This window comes from Oryctolagus cuniculus, chromosome 16, assembly GCF_964237555.1.
Source record: "Oryctolagus cuniculus chromosome 16, mOryCun1.1, whole genome shotgun sequence".
Lineage (NCBI taxonomy): Eukaryota > Metazoa > Chordata > Mammalia > Lagomorpha > Leporidae > Oryctolagus > Oryctolagus cuniculus.
This window is the reverse complement of record NC_091447.1, coordinates 16,815,095-16,821,094: the sequence shown is the minus strand read 5'-3', so window position 1 is coordinate 16,821,094 and position 6,000 is coordinate 16,815,095. Positions and strand designations below refer to the sequence as shown.

Below are 6,000 nucleotides of genomic sequence, written 5' to 3'. Positions count from 1 at the left end.
GGAGCTGGAAAGCCTGGGCGCTTCTTTCGGAACAGAAGGGGAAATGAGACTACGAGAAGGCGCGGCGCGGTCCCCCTGCTCCCGGAGGCGTGGCACCGCCCCAATACGCACAGCTCCCACCGAGGAAGAAAACGCCAAGGCGGGGCTGCCGGGTGGGACCACCAACCCCCGCCTGTAGTGTGCGTTCGGATTTCAGGCTCTGGTTTCGGAGAACTGCCTAGGAGAATCTAAGGAGGAAGAAATCAGACCGCGGGAGCGCACGCAAAGCCGGGAACGTCGGCCGGTAGCTGGGGTCCGCCTGACAGCTACTCCCGCGCGGTTCTCCGCGAGCCCACGCCGCGTGAGAACCCCACCGCCCCTCGGATGCTTCCAAAAAGCCAGAGCTGCGTGCATGGCACAGCTAGGCCGACAGCTCCCGGAACCTTAGTCAGGGGTCACTCTGCAGGCTGGATATGCGTCTCGTGCCGCGCAGAGGGGCGGTTGGCCCCGGGGCCGGTGCTCGGGGCGCCACAGGGGCCTCCAGGGCCGTGGACACCTGGCATTGCCGTTCCCAGGCTCAGGAATGCGGCAGGACGCCACCTCCGCCGAGAAGCCCTCAACACCCTTGTCTCGGGGGCTCCTCGCTCCCGCCTACTCCGAGCGCAGGGAGCCGGCTAGCTCTGGAAGCCGCGGCGCTCGCCCAGCGAGCGCTCCGTTCCGCTGGGGACCTCGGGCCGTCAGCTGCTGGCGCTGGCAGCGGAGACCCCAGGCGGCCGGGGAGCGAGCGGGCGTAGCCCTGCCCGACCACCAGGGGGCGCCGGCGGCCCCAGGCCCCGAGAGCGAACCGCGCCTCCCTCCTCTCCCCAGCCCCAGGTTCTAATCCGTTGATAGCTCTCGAGGGCCCGCGGCCTCCGTGCCCCGGTCAGCTCCTCTCCGGTGCCGACCCTTGGTCGCCGTCCGACTTCCTCACGAAGGTCGCGTGCCCCTGCTCGCGGGGAGACACGTGCGCCCCGACACCGCCTCCGTCCACCAGCCCCTCCCGCGGCCCGGAAACGCACACGTCGCTTAAGGCCGCCCCGGGCCCCCTCCCCAGCCCCGCAGCGGCTGTCGGCTCCCGCCACCCCTCCAACCGGTCCCAAATCCCGGGCTCCCAGCTCCCGGGATGCGTCACTGACTCTGGCGGCCTCTTCCCTGCGCATCGCCCCACCTCCTTCCCCGGGGACGACTCCTGATTGGTAAGAGTTGGGTCTCCCCGCCCCCATGCGGCCCCGCCCCCATGCGGCCCCGCCCCCTCGCTGGGCCCCTCCCGTACTCGCCCCGCGGCGCGCGCCGAGAAGTTCTGTGCAAAGTCCTAGGAGCCCGGCTGCGCGGCGGCAGCTCCCGCGAGCCGGCCGGGGCCAGGGCACCCGAGCGCAAGGCTCCGGTCCCGCCGTCGGTGCCCGAGAGGTCGTCCGCGCCGCCGATTCTTGAGGCCGATGCAGGAAGTGTCGGCAGGAGGAGTCGGGTTTGCCTCCTCCTCCCGGGTGTGTGCGTGGAGCCCGGAACGGAGCGCCTGGGCGCTGGGCGGCGTCCCCGGCTGCGGAGCGCGCAGGTACGCGGCGGGGCGTCCGCCCCGGCGGCGCGGGCTGGGAGGGGCTGCACTTTCGGGGGGCGCCGGCAGGCTCCGCGGGCTCTGTCTGCCTGCTGTCGCCCGGGAGGAGCCGGCCAGCGGGAGACCGCCCTCGTGGTCACCTCCAGGGTCTTGGGAGCCGGACCCGGAGTGCCGCCTGGTGCCTCGAGGAGGAGCGGGCGCGGGGACCTGGGTGCCGCGGGAGTCTGGTTTCGCTGGGCGCGGCGCGGGGCTTCACCGCGTCGGCAGGATGGGACGCTCGCTCCCGCACCCGCCCCTGCGGGCTCCCCGGCGCCCCGAAGTCGCTGCTGGCCGTGGGAGCGGGAGGCGGCTGCCAAGCGGCGGCCCTCCGGTGTGCGGGATCCGCGCGGGAGCGCCGGGATGGGGCGTTTGCGGATGCCCTATTTTACACTGCAGCCCAGAGATGATGCTCCCAAAGGCGGGACTGGCTTCCGTCTCCCAGCCTGTGTCCTTTGCGGTCGGGAGAGAGAGCCGCGGAGCAGGCCTGGGCTGGGCTGCTCCCCGCAGAAAGCGCTGCTTCCGAAGTAGTATCCTGGGGCCCTTCGCCGCCCACCGCCTGTTAGCACAGAAGCCGGGGGTTGGGGGTGGGGGGGGGGCAGGGCTGGATCCGTGCTGCTGCCAGCTGAGCCCAGGGTCCACGCGGAGCCTGACACGCGGAGGTTCCCGTTTATGGGGCGGATGCGTGGAAACACTGCTGGTTTCCCAGCTGCTGCTGATTTCCACCTTCCTCTTCCTTTTATTTATTTTTTGCCTTCCCTTCCTGGGAAAATTCACAAGTAACAGTAACCACTACTGACTGAGCACCCGAGTCCCACAGTGTACACTAGATGCTCTGGGTAGCTTGTCTCATTAAGCATCTCCGTAGCCTCGTTAGCTGAATATTTTTAACCGGATGGGAGATGGAGGCGCTAGCAGGTTCACCAGGTTTCCCAAGGTTCTGGAGCGCTAGGATTGCAGCCCGTTTTGTCTCTCTTGTGTTGAGCCACTTCCAAGAATCTAAATGCTTTCCCACTGTTGCAGCTGATACACATTTAGCTTTATTGGTAACAAAAGCTCTGGCTTAGCCAGAACCAGATTTGTTGCTTTATGATGAGACACAGTTTCAGCAATGGCAACGATGTTGCAGGCCGCACAGTACCAGGCTGCTTCGGGGCGTGTTCTGTCCTTTAATCTTCGCAGTCTGGGACCGGCAGCCCTGTGAGGTTGTTTGCAGATTTCAGATGAAGAAACTGAAGCCTACTTCAGCTCCTTGGCCAGACTTAGTACATTGCTGAGTTGGATTTTGAAAATGGTCTTTCTGGCTGCAGACATGGAGGTCCTTCTGCTCTGTAAAGTCTCTTGCTCTACTGTTTAATGAGTGGTTAACTAATTATGCAGGTGTCTGTGATACAGTATATATTAAAACCATCTGAGGCTGGCCTGTAAACTTCCCCGTGCCAATGCTGAGCATCTGTGCTGAGTTGCTGAGGCTCTTACTGGCATTGATTTTTGTGGTTGAGTTTGTGGTTTGTGGGCCTGGTAGACTGGGGTAGGGTTGGGGGCTGGTAATAGAGGACGGAAGGAAATCCTTTCACTTAAATCTAAGGAGAAATCTCTTTGGTTTTAGCTGTGGTGGCAGATGAGCTCTGAACAGTGCTTCCTGTCTCTCTAGGGCAGTCTGGAAGTCTGTGTTCCCCTACACACAAGGGAGAGTTGGAAACGCCAATTCCAAAAGCATCTTTTAGGAAAATAACCGCTTTTCTACTCTTTCTGCCCTTGCATTGCAGCTGGGGGGTGAGGACAAGCCAGGGAAGCGTTGCCTGGTCACCCACAGGGGGCACTGGTAACCTGGGGCTGGGGAAAGGAGCTGGAGACCCCTGTTTCTGCCGCTTCATTCCAGTTTGGAGGGTGTTGCCGTGTTTTTCCCCACAGGAGGCTGTGGGCAAATCACAGTGTTGGTTATAATGTGCTTCTTGGCAGCAGTGTGTTTTCTCAGTCGCTAATTCCATTTCAAGAGTGCTCCAGGGAGTGCCCGTGCAAGTGGAGGGGGCGTGGTACTCCAGGGAAGGTGGAGGCTGTTAGCTGGAAGAACCTTCCATGCATCATGGAAAGTTGTTTACGGGCGCCCTGCAAATTCCTTCCCTATCTAAATCTCCTCGTTCATCAGTTTTCCGACTCTCTCGTCTGGAAACTTTCTAATTGACTTTCCAGTTACTGCTTTGCAGACCACGTTCATACTCACCCCAATGCTTGTCTCAGTGTCTTTCACACTGGGTGCTTCCCATTGCCCCTGTAGCATCTTGGGGGCGTCTCTGAATTCTGCGCCAACATTGCCTACAGGGGGTTTCTGAACACCATGTCCTAACACAGCACACCATGCTCAGGTGCTTTCCTGAAGTACTGTCATATTGCTGAAAAGCCTCTGGTGGCTCATATCATTCATAAGTCATAATATTACCAACAGCAGCAGTAGCTGCTCCACTTTTATGTGCTGGATGCTGTTATAAGTGCATTTGATTCTCAGAACAACATCAAAGCAGACACTGTTATTATACCCCCACCCCCCTCTCCAGATGAGGCTGGGCAACGTTCACAACTGCTTTGCAGCTAGTATCTGGTGGGGCTCAGACTCAGACCCCAAATTCTTTTCCCAGCTCATTTAAGCATAGATTCCTTCATCTAAAGTCAGGCTTCGTCTGCCTGGACTCAGCCTTGACCATCACTCTGTCACCCTCTGACCCGCATGCTGCTTGTCTGAACTTCATTGATAAAGCATTTTGCCTTTGTCCATGCACTTCTGTAACCTAGAAAACTTCTTCACTGTCTCTCCCTGTGAAAACCTAAGTCTTTGAAGAGGACCTCGAACTATGCCTGGTAGCATCATCTCTAAACCAAATCCCAGAGCTGTTTTTTTTTTTTTTAAAGAGTGTGTCTCCAGTTTATTTTTTTCTGTTTTTTTTTTTCTTTCTTTCTTAATATTTATTTATTTGAAAGGAAGAAACACATCCACTGTTTCACCCTTCAATAGCTTGGGCTGGACCAGGCCAAAGCCAGGAACTCGATTGGGGTTTCAGTGTGGATGGCAGGGACCCAACTACTTGCTTGGGCTATAGCCTGCTGCCTCTGAGGGTGTACAGCAGCAGGAAGCTGGGATTGGGAGCAGAGCCAGGCTTGAACCCCGGCACTCCATGGGGGTACCTTAACTGTGACATCAAATGGTCCCCCCTCTAGTTAAGTTCTGATCCCTGAGAATGCTACTGATTCCTCCCCTTCCCTTGGCACTTTGTACCTCTTATTTCCCCCACCCCCCATCCCATTACCTCCCAGCCTTGTTACTTACTCAGTGTATTGCCTCCCTTCTTAGATTTTTGGTACCTCGATGGCAAGACCAGTGTGTGTGCCTCGTGTTTCTGTCCCTCCCTTTGCTAAGCATGGGGTCCTTCCTGCAGTGGGTGCTCAGTGAGTAAAGGGATACCGAATCTCTGTTGTGTTCGCTTACATTCTGTGAAAAATTGGAACGTGGCATTTTGTGGCCTGGGTTTTGGTCTGTAATGCTTTGATGCGTTCCTCAGCGTCTACTGAAGCAGTGGGGTCTTCAGTGCACGGAAAACCCCTGTTTGGGTTGCCCTCCTCTTTGGATGCTAGAGCTACTATTGCGAGGATATCTCAAAGTCATTCATGCAGTCAACAGTATCTGCAGGATAAATGCCTTGCATATGAAATGCACGGCTTTTACATATCTGTGGTAGTGTTATTATTAACATGTGTTAAAACTTACAGAATTCAAACCCAGTCTTTGGGAATAGTTTATTGATCAGTAGATATTTCACAGTTTTTGAGCAGATCTGTGAGATCCTGAATCAGCTCCTGCTTCCAGAGTGCTGCGTCAGCAGCTCATTCCTTTTTTTTTATTGCTTAATAATATCCTTTTATATATCTATATACCATATTTTATTTATCCATTTGCCAGTGGATGGAACGATTGTTATTTTTTCTTTTTTTAAAGCTTCGCCAGGTGGTCCTAATGTGTAGGTAGGAACCAAAGTAACTGGAAGTTCCTTTGAGTCTTGTTCACTGTTGAGTCTTGGGGCACAATTTGTGCCTGGCACATGATAGATGTCTAATAAGCCTTTGAGCAAATGAAGCATTTTACTAAAAATCTAGCTCCTATAATGCTGAGGTTATCAAAAAATCCTGGCATTAGAAAGAAGTCATCAAAGTTGATTGTTTAAGGTGCCAGCGCCATGGCTCACTTGGCTAATCCTCTGCCTGCGGCGCCGGCATCACATATAGGTGCTGGGTTCTAGTCCCAGTTGCTCCTCTTCCAGTCCAGCTCTTTGTTGTGGGAAGGCAGTGGAGGATGGCCCAAGTTCTTAGGTGCCTGCACCTGTGTGGAAGACCAGGAGGAAGCA

At 56.4% G+C, this 6,000-nt stretch overlaps 1 protein-coding gene across 6 annotated transcripts in view; it reads left to right on the top strand.

Moving 5' to 3' along the window:
• The first annotated feature begins 969 nt into the window (after window positions 1-969).
• Window positions 970-6,000, top strand: part of OSBPL3 (oxysterol binding protein like 3) — a 202,243-nt gene continuing 197,212 nt past the window's right edge. For 3 of the 6 annotated variants that reach the window (XM_051852841.2, XM_051852836.2, XM_070059669.1), the window contains exon 1: window positions 1,292-1,570. The gene's annotated coding sequence lies outside the window, so the exon portion shown is untranslated. Of the gene's footprint in view, window positions 1,215-1,290; window positions 1,571-6,000 lie in introns of those variants that run through there. The other 3 variants (XM_051852843.2, XM_051852842.2, XM_051852838.2) reach the window with 2 other exon arrangements.